Raw genomic sequence first — 20385 nt, forward strand, 5'->3', positions numbered from 1 at the left:
ACCCTGAAGCCACAACCTTCATAATGGACTCCAACATCTTCCCAATCGCTGAAGTCAAGCCAACTGGCCTATCATTTCCTTTCATATGTCTTCCTCCCATCTTAAAGACTGGAGTGACAGTTGCAATTTTCCAGTCCTCTGGAACCATTCCACAATCTAGTGATCCTTGGAAGATCCTTACTCATTCCTCCGTAATCTCTTCAGCTACTTATTTCAGAACCCCAGGGCGTAGTCCATCTGGTCCAGATGACTTATCTGACTTCAGACCTTCCACCTTCTCTTTGGAAACAGCGAAGTCACTCGCTTCTGCCCATTGACACTCCTGCCTTTCTGGCATTCTGTTGGAGTCCTCCAAAGAGAAACTGATGTAAAATACTTACTAAGTTCATCCCTTATTTCTTTATCCCCCATTATTACTGCGATGAGAGTCCTTGACGAAGGATGGTTTGGACCTAAATGCTGGAGTATCCGAGGCAAGGATCGAGGCCCAGAATAAAACTGGAATGAGAACAGAACACAGACAAATGCAAGCCGATATCTCTAGTTGGGTTAGAGACTGAGCACTGAGGGTCCATTCAGGTGCTCTTTAAATACTCAATCCTTGGCGCTCAAAACATGATTGCCAATTAGTGGGAAGGTCCTGAACACTTAAAGAGGATGCGCCGGCTATCCGTACTCTGGAGAGTTAGAGTGTCTAAACCCCGGAAGCTGGGGCAGTTGGGTGCATCTTGTAACAACTGCCTCTCCAGCGGTCCAATATCCACTCTTGTCTCGCTTTTACTATTTATATATAACCATGTAACAATTACAGCAAGGAAACAGGCCATCTCGGCCCTTCTAGTCCATGCCGAACGTTTACTCTCACCTAGTCCCACCGACCTGCACTCAGCCCATAACCCTCCATTCCTTTCCTGTCCATATAGCTATCCAATTTAACTTTAAATGTCAATATCGAACCTGCCTCAACCACTTCTGCTGGAAGCTCGTTCCACACAGCTACCACTCTCTGAGTAAAGAAGTTCCTCCTCATGTTACTCCTAAACTTTTGCCCTTTAACTCTCAACTCATGTCCTCTTGTTTGAATCTCCCCCACTCTCGATGGAAAAAGCCTATCCATGTCAACTCTATCTATCCCCCTCATAATTTTAAATACCTCTATCAAGTCCCCCCTCAACCTTCTACGTTCCAAAGAATAAAGACCCAACTTGTTCAACCTTTCTCTGTAACTTAGGTGCTGAAATCCAGGTAACATTCTAGTAAATCTTCTCTGTACTCTCTCTATTTTGTTGACATCTTTCCTATAATTCCGTGACCAGAACTGTACACAATACTCCAAATTTGGCCTCTCCAATGCCTTGTACAATTTTAACATTACATCCCAACTCCTATACTCAATGCTCTGATTTATAAAGGCCAGCATACCAAAAGCTTTCTTCCCCACCCTATCCACATGAGATTCCACCTTCAGGGAACAATGCACCATTATTCCTAGATCCCTCTGTTCTACTGCATTCTTCAATGCCCTACCATTTACCATGTATGTCCTATTTTGATTAGTCCTACCAAAATGTAGCACCTCACATTTATCAGCATTAAACTCCATCTGCCATCTTTCAGCCCACTCTTCTAACTGGCCTAAATCTCTCTGCAAGCTTTGAAAACCTGCTTCATTACCCACAATGTCACCTATCTTAGTATCGTCTGCATACTTACTAATCCAATTTACTACCCCATCATCCAGATCTTTAATGTATATGAGAAGCAACACTGGACCCAGTACAGATCCCTGAGGCACACCACTAGTCACTGGCCTCTAATCTGACAAAGAGTTATCCACCACCACTCTCTGGCATCTCCCATCCAGCCACTGTGAATCCATTTTACTCAATATTAATAGTTAACGATTGAACCTTCCCAACTAACCTTCTGTGTGGAACCTTGTCAAAGGCCTTACTGAAGTCCATATAGACAACATCCACTGCTTTACCCTCATCAACTTTCTGTTACATAACCGGCAACAATGAATATCAATCGAGTCAGGTTATATAAAAACAACCAAACATTTATTAAACATGGATAAACAATAAAAAAAATCAAACGAAAACCTTAACTGGAAGTTAACCGCTATGCGGCCATTCAACAAATCGCCACTCGGTATTGGTTCTTAAAGCGATAAATGCAAAGATAGTTCTTAAAGCGGTAAAGCCAAATACAGTTCTTAAAATGGTAAATTCAAAAGTCCAACAGATTTATACATTCAATTGGGAGAGACTTCTCTGGAGAAGGATTTCTTCATAGACGCGACTTTCCTGCTGGTTCTGTCCAAAAGGATTCACGATGAAGGAAATAAACAGCTTAAAACAACTGACCTTTCTTCTGGCGAGCAAATCCTGCATGAACTTCCTTTCCCTTTTGGCAGGAGTTATCTTTGATGCATGTCGCTACTTCTTCAACGAAGACTTAATGAGATCGATCCTTTATTAAAGGTACATCGACAAATCTGGCAGAAATGGGTAAACTGCCAATCCAGCACTATTGTACCTTACAATAGAACATAACACTCCATTTTAAAAATGAAACTGCGTCATAAAACAAATACGCAACGGAACGGAGACGCTGACTAACATTGTAGCTGGAAAACTAACTGCATCACCAAGGGTCTTCCCTTTTATACCTGTGGTGAACGTGTCATCACGTGACCTCACATCGGCGGGAAACTTACATCAGGTGACCTCCAAAAGACCATTACATCATTCTCACAAGAAAGTCACAAGATCTCCTCGAGGTATGTAACATTTCTTAGTAAACTCTTCAAAAAATTCAATAAGATTTGTCAAACAAGACCTTCCACGCACAAATCCATGTTGACTGTTCCTAATCAGACCTTGTCTATCCAGATGATTATAGATACCATCTCTAAGAATACTTTCCATCAATTTACCCACCACTGACGTCAAAATCACAGGACGATAATTGCTAGGTTTACTCTTAGAACCCTTATTAAACAATGGAACAACATGAGTAATACGCCAATCCTCTGGCACCATCCCTGTTTCTAATGACGCTTGAAATATTTCTGTCAGAGCCCCTGTTATTTCTACGCTAATTTCCCTCAAGGTCCTAGGGAATAACCTGTCAGGACCCGGAGACTTATCCACTTTTATATTCCTTAAAAGCACCAGTACTTCCTCTTCTTTAATCAGCATAGCTTCCATAACTTCCCTACCTGTTTCCCTTACCTTACAAAATTCAATATCCTTCTCCTTAGTGAATACTGAAGAAAAGAAATTGTTCAAAATCTCCCCCATCTCTTTTGGTTCCACACATAGCTGTCCATCCACTCTGATTCTCTAAAGGACCAATTTTATCCCTCACTATCCTTCTGCTATTAATATAACTGTAGAAACCCTTCGGATTTATTTACACCTTACTTGCCAAAGCAACTTCATATCTTCTTGTAGATTTTCTAATTTCTTTAAGATTCTTTTTACATCCTTTATATTCCTCGAGCACCTCATTTACTCCATGCTGCCTATATTTATTGTAAGTATCTCTCTTTTTCCGAACCAAGTTTCCAATATCCCTTGAAAACCATGGCTCTCTCAAACTTTTAATCTTTCCTTTCAACCTAACAGAAACATAAAGACTCTGCACCCTCAGAATTTCACCTTTAAATGACCTCCATTTCTCTATTACATCCTTCCCATAAAACAATTTGTCCCAATCCATTCCTTCTAAATCCTTTCACATCTCCTCAAAGTTAGCATTTCTCCAATCAAAAATCTCAACCCTGGGTCCAGTCCTATCCTTCTCCATAATTATATTGAAACTAATGGCATTGTGATCACTGGACCCCAAGTACTCCCCAACACAAACCTCCGTCACCTGACCTATCTCATTCCCTAACAGGAGATCCAACACTGCCCCTTCTCTAGTTGGTACCTCTATGTATTGCTGCAGAAAACTATCCTGCAAACATTTTACAAACTCCAAACCATCCAGCCCTTTTACAGTATGGGCTTCCCAGTCTATGTGTGGAAAATTAAAATCTCCCACAATCACAACCTTGTGCTTACTACAAATATCTGCTATCTCCTTACAAATTTGCTCCTCCACTTCTTGCTCCCTATTGGGTGGTCTATAATACACCCCTATAAGTGTTACTACACTTTTCTCATTCCTCAATTCCACCCAAATAGCCTCCCTAGATGAGCCCTCTAATCTGTCCTGCCAGAGGACCGCTGTAATATTTTCTCTGACAAGCAATGCAACACCTCCCCATCTTGTCCCTCCAATTCTATCACACCTGAAGCAATGAAATCCAGGAATATTTAGTTGCCAATCACACCCCTCCTGCAACCATGTTTCACTAATAGCTACAACATCATACTTCCAGGTATCAATCCATGCTCTAAACTCATCCACCTTTCTTACAATGCTCCTCGCATTAAAATAAATGCATTTAAGAAATTTTCCACCTCTTACTCTCTGTTTATCACTAACGGTGCAAACAACTTTACTATTTTCTTTTTCTTCCTTCTCCCCTACATCTGTTCCTCCACTCTGGTTCCCCTCCCCCCTTGTATCTAGTTTAAATCCACCGGAGCCTCTCTAGCAAATCTACCCGCAAGAATATTTGTCCCCCTCCAGTTCAGATGTAAACCGTCCCGCCAGAACAGGTCCCACCTTCCCTGGAAAACTGCCCAATTATCTATAAATCTGAAACCCTCCCTCCTGCACCATGTCTTCAGCCACGTGTTGATCTGTGCTGTCTTACTATTTCTAAACCTGCCTGTTCGTGGCACTGGTAACAATCCTGAGATTGCTATCCTGGAGGTCCTGTCCTTTAACTTGGTGCCTAACTCCCTAAACTCACCTTTCAGGACCTCCTCACTCTTCCAACCCACGTCATTGGTCCCTACATGGACCACGACATCTGGCTGCTCATCCTCCCTCTTGAGAATACTGAGAACTCGATCCGAGATATTGCGGACCCTGGCACCAGGGAGGCAACAGACCATCCGGGATTCTCAATCTCTCCCACAGAACCTCTTATCTGTCTCCCTAACTATCGAATCCCATATCTCTACTGCTCTCCTCTTTTCCCTCCTTCCCTTCTGAGCTGAGGTTCCCATCTCGGTGCCAGAGATGCAACCACTGCAACTTGTCCCTTGTAGGTCGTCCCCATCAACAGTATCCAAAACGATGTACCTATTATTGGTGGGAACGGCCACAGGGGTGCCCTGCTCATTCTACCTATTCCCCTTCCCTCTCCTGACAGTCACCCAGCTACCTGTCTCCTGACTCTTAGGGGCGACTATCTCCCTGTAACTCCTGTCTATTTCTGCCTCTGCCTCCTGAATGATCCGAAGTTCATCCAGCTCCAGGTCCAGTTCCCTAACTCGGTTTGTCAGGAGCTGCAGCTGGATGCACCTTTCACAGGTGTAGTCATCAGGGACAATTGTACTCGCCCTGACTCCCCACCTACTGCAAACGGAGCACTCGACTGCCCTAACTGCTGCCTCCATTACCTACTCTTAAGGTAATTAGATTTATTAAAGGAACGTACCCGGCCTTACCTCACTTGGAGTGAAGCTCTTCCTCAGCCTCTGCTTGCTGAAGCCTCTCAGCCAAAGCCTTCCTACTCTGTCTCCCTCAACTCCGTCACCCGCTACAATGTCGGCCGCTCCGTTAATCTTCTCGCTTTTAAACACTCCCACTGCCCCATAGTCCGACTTACGTGCGCTTGCGCAGTCGTGCCCGTTCAACTGTCGAAGAAACTGATAAAACTTCTGATATCCTCTTTGATATTTTTGATCATTTCATATTTCATCTTTCCTCTCCTTATGCATTTTTTTATTTGCGTTCTGTTGATTTTTTAAAGTTTCCCAATCCTCTAACTTCCCACAAATTTTTGCCCAATTATACGCCCTCGCTAGTCCTTTAGTGCTGGCATTGACCTCTCTTGTCAGCCATGGATGCCTCATCCTCCCTTTAGAATACTTCTTCATCTTTGAGATGCGTCTGTCCTGGGTACTGATAGACGTTGGCTCCACTGGGACTAACAGATGTTGAGGTACTGATAGATGTTTATTAAAGTGGCACTGACAGATGTTGGGGTATTGACAGATGTTTATTAAAGTGGCACTGACAGATGTTGGGGTACTGACAGATGTTTATTAAAGTGGCACTGACAGATGTTGGGGTCCTGACAGATGTTTAGTAATGTGGCACTGACAGATGTTGGGGTACTGACAGATGTTTATTAAAGTGGCACTGACAGATGTTGGGGTACTGACAGATGTTTAGTAACGTGGCACTGACAGATGTTGGGGTACTGACAGATGTTTATTAACGTGGCACTGACAGATGTTGGGGTACGGACAGATGTTTAGTAATGTGGCACTGACAGATGTTGGGGTACTGACAGATGTTTATTAAAGTGGCACCAACAGATGTTGGGGTACTGACAGATGTTTATTAAAGTGGCACTGACAGATGTTGGGGTACTGACAGATGTTTAGTAACGTGGCACTGACAGATGTTGGGGTACTGACAGATGTTTATTAACATGGCACTGACAGATGTTGGGGTACGGACAGATGTTTAGTAACGTGGCACTGACAGATGTTGGGGTACTGACAGATGTTTATTAAAGTGGCACTGACAGATGTTGGGCTACTGACAGATGTTTATTAAAGTGGCACCGACAGATGTTGGGGTACTGACAGATGTTTATTAAAGTGGCACTGACAGATGTTGTGTGTAATGGCATTTACACATGTTGCCATGGTGACAGATGTTAGTTTTGTGGGCACAGACAGATGTTGGGGTTGGCGTACACCCACCCGCTGCTATTGTGTATCGGCAGGGGGAGGGAGGGTATTAATAACACCAGGAGCCAAGATCTATCCAGGAGACATGAATATTCAGCAGATAATAACGCCGTAAAAAGTGATTGAAGGTTTCAAGTGGAAAATGAATAAAGAGGAGAACATTTTCTCTGATGATTTAGTGAGCTATTATTATGAAAGATCGGATGCCTGTAGACTCGATGTCTGGATTCCTTCGAAACACACTGATAAGACAGCCCATGATAGTGTTTCTGTAATAAAACGTCTCCTTAAGCTTCCTATCAGCACCCACTGACAAGTTTATTAACATCGGGTTGTTTAACAGGATTGAAGTGAACTGTCTCATTATAATATAGAGAAATATATCATCAATTAGGCAAAGCCTCTTCAGCACAATTTCACCAAACATTTTCCTCAAAGCGAGGATCACAACGAGAATTTCAGCCCTTCCTGTCCCCCTCCTGGAGGCCATTTGCTCCCTCAATTCAATCACACTGAACACCCATTTCCCGTTGTCTCAATGTGAGGAATGGACACCACTGGTCCAGTGCTCATGCTGCAGTGTTGATGATACCAGACGTAACCTGGAGGAGCACTTTGTCAAGCAACCTTGCACCATCCACCATAAATGGGACTTCCTGGTGGCGAAACATTTTAATTCCCATTCCCATTCCCATTCTGATGTGTTATTCATGTTCTCCTCTAGTGTCAAGATGAGGCCAGCCTCAGTGTGGAGGAGCAACACCTTATACTCCATCTGGGTAGCCTCCAACCCGATGATATGAATATAAATTTCTCCATCGGGTAGAAAAATTCCCTCATCACCTCCCTCCTCTATTCCCCTATCTGACCTTTCACTTCTTCTCACCTGCCTATTACTTCCTTCTGGGTCCCCTCCTCCTTCCCTCTCTCCTATGGTCCACTCTCCTATCCTATCAGATTCCCTCCTCTCCAGACCTCGACCTTTCCACTCCACCAAGCTGCACCTGTCACCTTCCAGCTAGACTATTTGCCTCCCCCAACTTTTTATTCTGGCGTTTACCCCAAACCTCTCAGTCCTAGAGAAGGGTCTTGAACCAAAAACGTCGATAGTTTACTCTTTTCCAGAATTTTGTGTGTGTTTCCACTGCATTACTGACACTGGGGTACAGGATCAACAGACACTGACTGTCACTGGGGTACAGGTTCACCACATGCTGACTGACACTGGAGTACAGGTTCATTGTCATAGTCATACTTTATTGATCCCGGGGGAAATTGGTTTTTGTTACAGTTGCACCATAAATAATAAATAGTAATAGAACCATAAATAGTTAAATAGTAATATGTAGATTATGCCAGTAAATTATGAAATAAGTCCAGGACCAGCCTATTGGCTCAGTGTGTCTGACCCTCCAAGGGAGGAGTTGTAAAGTTTGATGGCCACAGGCAGGAATGACTTCCTATGACGCTCTGTGTTGCATCTCGGTGGAATGAGTCTCTGGCTGAATGTACTCCTGTGCCCACCCAGTACATTATGTAGTGGATGGGAGACATTGTCCAAGATGGCATGCAACTTAGACAGCATCCTCTTTTCAGACACCACCGTCAGAGAGTCCAGTTCCATCCCCACAACATCACTGGCCTTACGAATGCGTTTGTTGATTCTGTTGGTGTCTGCTACCCTCAGCCTGCTGCCCTAGCACACAACAGCAAACATGATAGCACTGGCCACCACAGACTCGTAGAACATCCTCAGCATTGTCCGGCAGATGTTAAAGAACCTCAGTCTCCTCAGGAAATAGAGACGGCTCTGACCCTTCTTGTAGACAGCTTCAGTGTTCTTTGACCAGTCCAGTTTATTATCAATTCGTATCCCCAGGTATTTGTGATCCTCCACCATGTCCACACTGACCCCCTGGATGGAAACAGGGGTCACCGGTACCTTAGCTCTCCTCAGGTCTACCACCAGCTCCTTAGTCTTTTTCACATTAAGCTGCAGATAATTCTGCTCACACCATGTGACAAAGTTTCCCACCGTAGCCCTGTACTCAGCCTCATCTCCCTTGCTGATGCATCCAACTATGGCAGAGTCATCCGAAAACTTCTGAAGATGACAAGACTCTGTGCAGTAGTTGAAGTCAGAGGTGTAAATGGTGAAGAGAAAGGGAGACAAGACAGTCCCCTGTGGAGCCCCAGTGCTGCTGATCACTCTGTCGGACACACAGTATTGCAAGCACACGTACTGTGGTCTGCAAGTCAGGTAATCAAGAATCCATGACACCAGGAAAGCATCCACCTGCATCGCTGTCAGCTTCTCCCCCAGCAGAGTAGAGCAGATGGTGTTGAACGCACTGGAGAAGTCAAAAAACATGACCCTCGCAGTGCTCGCTGGCTTGTCCAGGTGGGCATAGACACGGTTCACAGGTTCACCACATGCTGACTGTCACTGGGGTACAGGTTCAACAGACACTGACTGTCACTGGAGTACATGTTCACCACATGCTGACTGTCACTAGGGTACAGGTTCAACAGACTCTGACTGTCACTGGGGTGCAGGTTCACAAAACACTGACTGTCACTGGGGTACAGGTTCAACAGACACTGACTGTCACTGGGGTACAGGTTCAACAGACACTGACTGTCACTGGGGTACAGGTTCACCACATGCTGACTGTCACTGGAGTACAGGTTCAACGGACCCTGACTGACACTGGAGTACAGGTTCACAAAAAAACTGACTGTCACTGGGGCACAGGTTCAACAGACACTGACTGTCACTGAGGTACAGGTTCACAAAAAGACTGACTGTCACTGGGGCACAGGTTTAACAGACACTGACTGACACTGGAGTACAGGTTCACCACATGCTGACTGTCACTGGGGTACAGGTTCAACAGACACTGACTGTCACTGGGGTATAAGTTCACCGGACACTGACTGACACTGGAGTACAGGTTCACTGGACACTGACTGACACTGGAGTATAAGTTCACCGGACACTGACTGACACTGGGGTATAAGTTCACCGGACACTGACTGACACTGGGGTATAAGTTCACTGGACACCGACTGACACTGGAGTACAGGTTCACTGGACACTGACTGACACGGGAGTATAAGTTCACCGGACACTGACTGACACTGGAGTACAGGTTCACTGGACACCGACTGACACTGGAGTATAAATTCACCGGACACTGACTGACACTGGAGTACAGGTTCACCAGACACTGACTGACACTGGAGTACAGGTTCACCACATGCTGACTGTCACTGGAGTACAGGTTCACTGGACACCGACTGACACTGGAGTATAAGTTCACCGGACACTGACTGACACTGGAGTACAGGTTCACCAGACACTGACTGACACTGGAGTACAGGTTCACCGGACACTGACTGACACTGGAGTACAGGTTCACCAGACACTGACTGACACTGAGGTACAGGTTCACCACACATTGACTGACACTGAGGTACAGGTTCACCAGATACTGACTAATGGTGGGGTACAGGTTTTCCTGGGAACAACGGAAAAGTGTGGATCTGAGTGATAGGATGTTTGCTCAGAATCAGAGGAAGGAAAGTATTCTCGGCCTGTAGATTTTGAGCTTCTAGGTGTATGTGGGTTAATAATCCCAGCACTTTGATACAAAATTAGCATATTGTTGGGGAAAGATTTGAGAAAATCCGATGAGAAGTGAAGTGATGGTCTTTCTCTGAATGGAATGGAGTCCGGCTGTAGTGTTGTTTTACACAAAGCGGCATTCTGTGAAACACTGTGTACCTCATGCAGTGCATCAGCCCTGAACAGCCCCTCTGTATAATTAACTCTCCCGTACAGCTGTGTCACCTTCATCTTCCACGTACTCAGTGAACGTGCCCATGCCAGGGCTCACTGGGAGGTGCACTGAGTTGTCATCGCTTTGGAAAGCAGACAGGCACCTCCATATTTGTGAAGAAACTGGGGAGAATGAGGCTGCTCAGCCTACACATCTGTGCTAGAATCCCTCTCCTGTTTTCCCAAGGACCCTGTCACATTATCTCTCCCTCAAACCCCCTTTAATCACTTTTGCCAGCTGCCTACACAAAGGGCTACCGACAGCAGCCGAGAACCTGCTGATCTGTGGAGTGTGGTGGGTGAATGCATCGTCTAAAGGAGATTTGTACAGTGACGGGGGCCGGGGAGGGAGTATGCTGTGGGGAGAATGTGGAATGCTCCCGAAATTTAGGAGGAAGGGCACCTTGACACACTGTGAGTCTATGTGACTGCGTGTCTTTGCGTGAGTGTGTGTGTGTGTGTGTGTGTGTGTGTGTGTGTGTACATGACTGTGTCTTAGTGTGAATGTGTGTGTGTGAGCATGTGACTGTGTCTTGATATGAGTGTCTGTGTGTGTGTGTTTGTGTGTATATTTGTGTGTGTCTGCAAATATATGTGTGTTGTGTGTATGCGTGTGTGTCTGTGCGTGTGTGTTTGTGTGTATATTTATGTGTGTGTATGTTTGTGTGTGTGTGTTTGTGTGTGTGTGTGTGTGTGTGTGTGCGCGTATGTGTGTGTGTGCGTGTATGTGTGTGTGTGCGTGTGTGTGTGTGTGTGTGTGTTTGTGTGTGTGTGTGTGTGTGTGCGCGTATGTGTGTGTGTGCGTGTATGTGTGTGTGTGTGCGTGTGTGTGTGTGTGTGTTTGTGTATATATTTATGTGTGTGTATGTTTGTGTGTGCGTGTGTGTATATGTTTGTGTGTGTGCATGTGTGTGTGTGCATGTTTGTGTGTGCGTGTGTGTATATGTTTGTGTGTATATTTATGTGTCTGTGTTTGTGTGTGCGTGTGTGTATATGTTTGTGTGTGTGTATGTGTATGTTTGTGTGTGTGTGTGTGTGTGCGTGTGTGTGTGTATGTGCGTGTGTGTGTGTGTGTGTGCGTGCGTGTGTGTGTGTGTGTGTGTGTGCGCGCGTGTGTGTACATGTTTGTGTGTGTGTCTTTCAACAATAGGTGAACAATGGCAGTGAACACTAACACTGACACTGAGAGAGTGAACACTGGATATACAGGGGGACGTGGGAAACGGCTCAGACACGGATGGGGAATCAAGAACCAGAGGGCACAGGTTAAAGATGAGAGGGGAGAGATTTACTAGGAACCTGAGGGGCAAATTTCTCCCCCAGGGGGAGGTCTGTGTGTGGGTGAGCTGTCAGAGGAGGTGGTTGAGGGAGATACATGAACAACATTTAGAAGATTTGTGGGTAAGTACCTGGACAGGATCTCCAGGGTGGGGTGACCAAACCCAGGTAAATGGGACTGGCATCTTAGTCAGCATGGAGGAGATGGGCCCAACAGCCTTTGTCCCTGCTCTGTGTCTCAACAATCATATTGAATGGTGTGACAGGTTAATTGAGAGGACTAAAATATAAAAGCAAGGATGTAATGTTGAGACTTTACAAAGAACTGGTGAGGCCTCACTTGGTGTTTTGGGCCCCTAGTGCTGACATTGGAGAGGCTTCAAAGGAGGTTCACAAGAATGATTCTGGAACTGAAAACGGCTTGTCATCCGAGGAGCGTTTGATGGCTCTGGGCCTCTACTCACTGAAATTCAGAATGAGGAGGGGGGATCTCCTTGATACCTACAGAATGTTGAAAGGTCTCGATAGAGTGGATGTGGAGAGGATGTTCCCTATGGTGGGGGAGTCTAGGACCAGAGGGCACAGGTAGAGTGGATGTGGAGAGGATGTTCCCTATGGTGGGGGAGTCTAGGACCAGAAGGCACAGTCTCAAAATAGAAGCATGTTCATTTAGAACAAATATTATAAGGAATATCTTTAGCTGGAAGGTGGTAAACTTGTGGAATCTGTTGCCATAGGTAGTTGTGGAGGTCAAGTCATTATGTATATTTAAGGTGAGGTTGATAGATTCTTGATTAGTCATGGCATGAAGGGATACGGGGAGAAGGCAGGAGATTGGGGCTGAGAGGGAAATGCATCATCCATGATGAAGTGGCGGAGCAGACTTGATGGGACCAATGGCCTAATTCTGCTCCTTTGTCTTATGGGTTTATGCTTCAAGGATCCGAATGGCTTCTGTTCATATGGAGCAGACTAGCGTTTCCTGGGCCAGTATTAAATGGTGTTCAGGGCCAGTATTAAATAGTGTTCTGTTCCAGTATTTAATGGTGTTCTGTTCCAGTATTAAATGGTGTTCTGGGCCAGTATTAAACAGTATTCAGGGCCAGTATTAAATGGTGTTCGGGGCCAGTATTAAAAGGTGTTCTGGGCCAGTATTAAATGGTGTTCTGTTCCAGTATTAAACAGTGTTCTGGGCCAGTATTAAATAGTGTTCTGGGCCAGTATTAAATGGTGTTCTGTTCCAGTACGAAATAGTGTTCTGGACCAGTATTAAACTGTGTTCTGGGCCAGTATTAAATGGTGTTTTTGGCCAGTAATAAAAGGTGTCTGTTCCAGTATTAAATGGTGTTATGTTGCAGTATTAAACAGTATTCTGGGCCAGCATTAAAAGGTGTTCTGGGCCAGTATTCAATGGCGTTCAGGGCCAGTATTAAATTGCGTTCAGGGCCAGTATTAAACAGTGTTCTGGTCCTGTATTAAACAGTGTTCTGGGCCAGTATTAAACAGTGTTCTTGGCCAGTATTAAATGGTGTTCTGGGCCAGTATTAAATGGTTTTCTGGGCCAGTATTAAACAGTGTTCTGTTCCAGTATTAAAAGGTGTTCTTGGCCAGTATTAAACAGTGTGCTGGGCCAGTATTAAATGGTGTTCTGGGTCAGTATTAAGTGGTGTTCTGGGCCAGTATTAAGCAGAGTTTGGGGCCAGTAGTAAGCAGAGTTTGGGGCCAGTATTAAGTGGTGTTTGGGACCAGTATTAAGTGCTGTGCAGGGCCAGATCTAAACGGTGTTCTGGGCCAGTATTAAATGGTGTCTTTGGCAAGTATTAAACATTTTTCTGGGCCAGTATTAAATAATGTTCGGAGCTAGTTTTAAATGGTGTTCTGTTCCAGTATGAAATAGTGTTCTGGACCAGTATTAAACTGTGTTTTTGGCCAGTAATAAAAGGTGTCTGTTCCAGTATTAAATGGTGTTATGTTGCAGTATTAAACGGTATTCTGGGCCAGCATTAAAAGGTGTTCTTGGCCAGTATTCAATGGTGTTCGGGGCCAGTATTAAATGGTGTTCGGGGCCAGTATTAAATGGTGTTCTGGGCCAGTATTAAACAGTATTCAGGGCCAGTATTAAATGGTGTTCAGGGCCAGTATTAAATGGTGTTCTGGGCCAGTATTAAGCAGTGTTCTGGTCCTGTATTAAACAGTGTTCTGGGCCAGTATTAAACGGTGTTCTTGGCCAGTATTAAATGGTGTTCTGGGCCAGTATTAAACGGTGTTCTGGGCAAGTATTAAGTGGTGTTCTGGGCCAGTATTAAACAGTGTTCTGTTCCAGTATTCAATGGTGTTCGGGGCCAGTATTAAATGGTGCTTGGGGCCAGTATTAAACGGTGTTCTGGGCCAGTACTAAATGGTGTTCTGGGCCAGTATTAACTGGTGTTCTGGGCCAGAATTAAGCGGTGTTTGGGGCCAGTATTAAATGGTGTTCTCTGCCAGTATTAAATGGTGTTCTGGGCCAGTATTAAACGGTGTTCTGGGCCAGTATTAAATGGTGTTCTGGGCCAGTATTAAACAGTGTTCTGTTCCAGTATTAAATGGTGTTCTTGGCCAGTATTAAACCGTGTTCTGGGCCAGTATTAAATGGCGTTCTGGGCCAGATTTAAGCGGTGTTTGGGGCAGTACTAAATGGTGTTCTGGGCCAGAATTAGATGGTGTTTTTGACCAGTAATAAACGTTGTTCTGGGCCAGTATTAAATGGTGTTCTGGGTCAGTATTAAGTGGTGTTCTGGGTCAGTATTAAATGGTGTTTGGGGCCAGTATTAAACGGTGTTCGGGGCCAGTATTAAACGGTGTTCTGGGCCAGTATTAAGCGGTGTTCTGGGCCAGTATTAAACGGTGTTCTGGGCCAGTATTAAATGGTGTTCTGGGCCAGTATTAAACAGTGTTCTGTTCCAGTATTAAATGGTGTTCTTGGCCAGTATTAAATGGTGTTCTGGGCCAGTATTAAATGGCGTTCTGGGCCAGATTTAAGCGGTGTTTGGGGCAGTACTAAATGGTGTTCTGGGCCAGAATTAAATGGTGTTTTTGGCCAGTAATAAATGTTGTTCTGGGCCAGTATTAAATGGTGTTCTGGGTCAGTATTAAGTGGTGTTCTGGGTCAGTATTAAATGGTGTTTGGGGCCAGTATTAAACGGTGTTCGGGGCCAATATTAAACGGTGTTCTGGGCCAGTATTAAGCGGTGTTCTGGGCCAGTATTAAGCAGAGTTTGGGGCCAGTAGTAAGCAGAGTTTGGGGCCAGTATTAAGTGGTGTTCAGGGCCAGTATTAAGCGGTGTTCTGGGCCAGTATTAAGCGGAGTTTGGGGCCAGTATTAAGCGGAGTTCAGGGCTAGTATTAAGTGGTGTTTGGGGCCAGTGTAAAAACGTTGCTTCGTGCCAACATTACATGTAGTCTGAGACTTGATACCAATGACTTTATCCTGTGTTTTGTCAAAGGGGCAGGTTATAAATGAAAGACTTTTGGCGTGTGTGTTTGTATCATTGAAGAAATCTTGACATGTCACTGGAGAAAGATTTGATTTGTTCATTTAAAACAGGTAGATATTTTCAGACCTATGGTTTTTATATTCTTTGTTTTCATTGCTTGTTGCTTTTCCATTTTGTTATATGAGGGGAGTGTGTTTGGGGATTGATGTTCTGTTTTTTGTGAAGGGAGGGGAGGTTTTAGTGGTTTCTATCTGGAATGCTGCTCTTTTTGTGCACGGGGGCTGGGTTTGATGTTCCTCTCTGTATGACTTTCATGTTCTTTGTTTTGTGGCTATCTGGAGAAGACAAATTTCAGAGCCATATATGGATACATTCTTTGATAATAAATGAACCTTTGAACCTTTGAACCTTTGTACAAGTTGACAGAACACAAATTCTGACCTTCAACCTTTCAATTATGTTAGGAAAAGCCTCTGTGAATTCCTTCCTCTCCTGTCACATCACACTCGTTCCCAGAGCTCAGTGCTGTGCTCTCTAAATTCCTCGCCACAGAAGGAAATGTTTGCATTTCTACTTCAATACAAAGCAGAGAGGGTGATTCTGATGCTTCAGGATTATTTGATGAAGTTCCCTCAAAGTTCGAATCAGAAATGAAAAATGACGAAGTTAGCAGGTCACACACTCAGTGGGTACCCTAATTGGTACCTCCTGTACTTAATAATCAACTACTGACTGTGTGTTTGCGGTCCTCTGCTGCTGTAGCCTATCCGCTTCAAGGTTCGATATGTAGAGTGTTCAGAGATTGTCTTCTGCACACCACGGTTGTAACGTGTGGTTATTTGAGTTACTGTCAACTTCCTGTCAGCTTGAACCAGTCTGGCCATTCTCCTCTGACTTCTCAGTAGCAAGGTGTTTTTGCCCACAGAATTGCCACTCACTTGATGTCTTTAGTTTTTCACACCATTCTCTGTAAACTCTAGAGACTGCTGAGCATGTCAATCCCAAGAATTCAGCAGATTCTCAAATACTCAAACCACCCTGTCTGGCACCAACAATCATTCCATGGTCAAAGCCACCTAGATCACATTCCTTCCTCATTCTGATGTTTGCTCTGAGCAACAGCTGAACCTCTTGACCGTGTCTGCATGCTTTTATGCATTGAGTTGTCGTGGCTTGATTAGATATTTTGCATGAATGAGCAGGTGTACCTAATAAAGTGGCCACTCAGTGTTGAACATTACAGCACAGTGCAGACCCTTTGATGGTCTGCTGACCTTTTAATCTAATATTAATTGGACCCTTCCAGCTCACATAGCTCTCCATTTTTCCATCATCCATCTGCCTATCTAAGATTGTCATGGTCCGGTCTGTGAAGTCCACATTCCAGTTCATGGTCCGGTCCGTGGACTCAGGAATCCGGGTCTTCCAGCTGTCCCTTGGTTGAGTTAATCATAGGCACCTGATTCCCATCCTTGGGCTTGCAATATAAGTAGCCTTGGGGTTGAGTGTGGGTGGGCTGGTTTGTCTTGTCAGTCCCCCTTGGAGCAACTTGCTGAAGGAAGGCTAGTGAAACCATTTGTGATCTCTAGGCCTGGTTGGAGGACCACTGCTTCATGGAGCCTTGTTGCCACTTGTTGGAGTGGTCTTTGCGGTATGGATTTGGCTGTTTCCCGGGCTGTTTGCCAGCCACTCTGAGCTAGGTAGGGATCTGGCTATCTCTGTAGCCAGCTGAGATTGCTGGCTGAACTGAGACTTGGAGCTACACCGGAGCAGAGATAGAACTGTCTGTTGTTCTTTGGTGTTTGTCTCTTCTTGCCCTTGCCTCCGTGGGGTAAGTCAGGCTGTTTTGCCATTGCCCTGCGGGGGGACATGTCATGTCTTTGCGTCTGTTGGGTAAGTCTGGCTGTCCTGCCATTACCCAACAGGTGGACCTGTCCCACCTTGATGTGGAGATGAAGTTGAGTCCCGGCTTGTCATAGGATAAGTCCTAGCTCTATGTCTATGTTCTATCCTGTCTCATGTTAGTGTTGTGTTAAAGATGAGTCCTGGCTTGTTGAAGGATAAGTCCCGGCTCGAACCTGAGCCTTGAGGGTCCCAAGCCAAGCGCCACGAACCCGAGCCTCCAGGGTCCCAAGCCAAGCTCCATGAAGCCGAGCCTCGAGGGTCCCAAGCCAAGCTCCATGAGGCCGAGCCTCGAGGGTCTCAAGCCAAGCGCCACGAACCCAAGCCTCGAGGATCCCAAGCCAAGCGCCACGAACCCAAGCCTCGAGGATCCCAAGCCAAGCTCCACGAACCCAAGCCTGGAGGATCCCAAGCCAAGCGCCATGAACCCAAGCCTTGAGGATCCCAAGCCAAGCGCCACGAACCCAAGCCTCGAGGATCCCAAGCCAAGCTCCACGAACCCAAGCCTCGAGGATCCCAAGCCAAGCTCAAGACCCAAGACCCCAGCCTGCAGCCAAGCCTCGAGGACCCCAAGCCAAGCTCAAGACCCAAGACCCCATCTCTCGAGGATCCCAAGCCAAGCTCAAGACCCAAGACCCCAGCCTCAAGCTATATCATGTCCTTGCCTGGTTCTGGGGTCTGAGCCCGAGGCAAAACCCAGGTTCTGGGTCCTGTCTAGCCTTGGGCTCGGAGTCCGAGCCTTGTCTTGTCTCCAAGCTCAGGCCTCTAGACCCCAGCCACGTCCTGTCCTGAAGCCATGTCATGTCCTTGGCTGGTTCCAGGGTTTGAGCCCAAAGCAGGACCCAGGTTCTAGGTCCTTGTCCAGTCTTGGGCTCAGAGTCCAAGCCTTGTCTCCTAGTCCATGGTTCCTAGTCCTGGTCCCGCTTTCCCTAGCCCAGCTCTGCGTTCTTGTCCCTGCTCCTTGCCTGAATCCTGTCATGTCCCTACTCTAGTCAAGTCCTGTTCCTTGTACTGCAGTGTCTGTGTCTTGCATTTTGGTCTGTTTCCAGCACCCCATTGTGACAAAGATGAGTGTCTTAAATGTCCGTAATGTATCTGCCTCTACCACCCCCTCCCCGTCAGAGCATTCCACCAACCCACCACTCTGTGTGTATAAACCTACCTCAGACATCAGTCCTTATACGCCAATCACCGTAACATGGTGCACCTGCTATTATCCATTTCTGTTCTGGGAGAAAGTCCCTGGCTGTCTCCCACTCAGTTTATCCCTTTAACCATCGCATACATCTCTATCAAACCACATCTCAGGATCACTGAGTGCTGCAAAGTTCTAAACTCAGCTGGCCCCGCCGTGGGCATGAGACTCCCCATCATCAAAGACACCTTCAGAAGGCGATGCCTCAAAAAGACAGCGTCCATCATTAAGGACCCCCACCACCCAGGACTTGCCCTCCTCCCATTGCTACCATCAGGGAGGAGGTACAGGAGCCTGAAGACACACACTCAGTGATTCAGGAACAGCTTCTTCCCCTCTGCCATCCGATTTCTGAATAAACATTGAACCCGTGAGCACTACCTCACTGCTTTACTGCTCTCTTTTTCCACCACTTATTTAGTTTAAATTTTTATATAGCTTTCTTATTGCGGTTTTAAATTATGTATTGCATTGTACTGCAGCCACAAAACAACAAATGTCACAACATATGCCGGTGATATTAAACCTGATTCAGATTCATTACACAGTGCCGACAAGCCGAAGTTGCCAATGACGGCGCTGAGAGAGGAGACTGCCTTACAAATGAGCCGAGGGAGATGTTATATTGGATCCACCAGTGAATGCGACACCTCCTCCATTAAGAGCTCGGCTATTGGCTACAACTCGTAGGAAACGATGCCACATAATCGATGAGGAAGGGACATAACTGTGCAATCAAACTGAGAGAAGAAATGGACTAAGTAGATCACACTGCGGAAGAAGAAGCAAGTTACTCTGTCTCAACTTGGAGTGTGGTGCTTTAGTGACAAGGCACAGTGGGGGTAGCAGACCAAAAGACATTCTCTTAATCATCGACCTTGTACCTCACAGGGCAACACATGGTGTTTGTCACCTACTCCTGGGGAAATGATCCCCTCTCTTTGGGAGAAGGATGGCACCTTTTATTAACAAATTTCAGTCATAGAAAAGTACAGCACAGAAAAAGGCCCTTTGGCCCATCTAGTTCATGCCAAACCATTTAAGCAACCTGCACTGGGACCATGGCCCTCCATACCCCTATCATCCATGTACCTATCCACACTTCTCTAAAATGTTGAGATCGAGCTCACATGCACCACTTGCATTGGCAGCTCATTCACTACCCTCTGAGTGACGAAGTTTCCCTTCATTTACCCTTTAAACTTTTCACCTTTCACCCCTAACCCATGAACTCTGGTTGTGGTCCCATCCAACCTCAGTGGAAAAAGCCTGCTTGCATTTACTCTATCTATGCCCCTCATAATTTTGTATACCTCTTTCAAATCTCCCCTCAATCTTCTACGTTCCAGGGAATGAAGTCCTTACCTATTCAATTGTCTTTATAACTCAGGTCCTCCAGACCCGGCAACATCCTTGTAAATTTTCTCTGTACTCTTTCGACCTTATTTACATCCTGTCTGCAGGTAGGTGACTAAAACTGCACACAGTCCTCCAAATTAGGTCTCATCAATGTCTTATACAACTTCAACATACCATCCCATCTCACCTCCTGCACTCAATACTTTGACTTATGGGCAATGGGCCAAAAGCTTTCTTTGAGTCCCTACCTACCTGTGACGTCACTTTCTACAAATCAATTCCAATATCACATCAATACGATATTATACAATATTACAGGACTTCAAAAAAACATGTGATTTATCTGATTATCACTATTTGAAACACCCTCGAGCCCCAGTGGTATTCACCCTTCCTGGAAATCCAGCGTTGTATCGTGTGCTGCTTCTCCAGGGGCACACAGGCGCAGATGTAGTCTCCGATGATGGGCAGGCAATCGGCTCAGGCAGAACCAGCGGCTGG

The sequence above is a fragment of the Mobula hypostoma genome, chromosome 12 (genome assembly GCF_963921235.1).
Source record: "Mobula hypostoma chromosome 12, sMobHyp1.1, whole genome shotgun sequence".
In the NCBI taxonomy this organism is placed as follows: Eukaryota; Metazoa; Chordata; class Chondrichthyes; order Myliobatiformes; family Myliobatidae; genus Mobula; species Mobula hypostoma.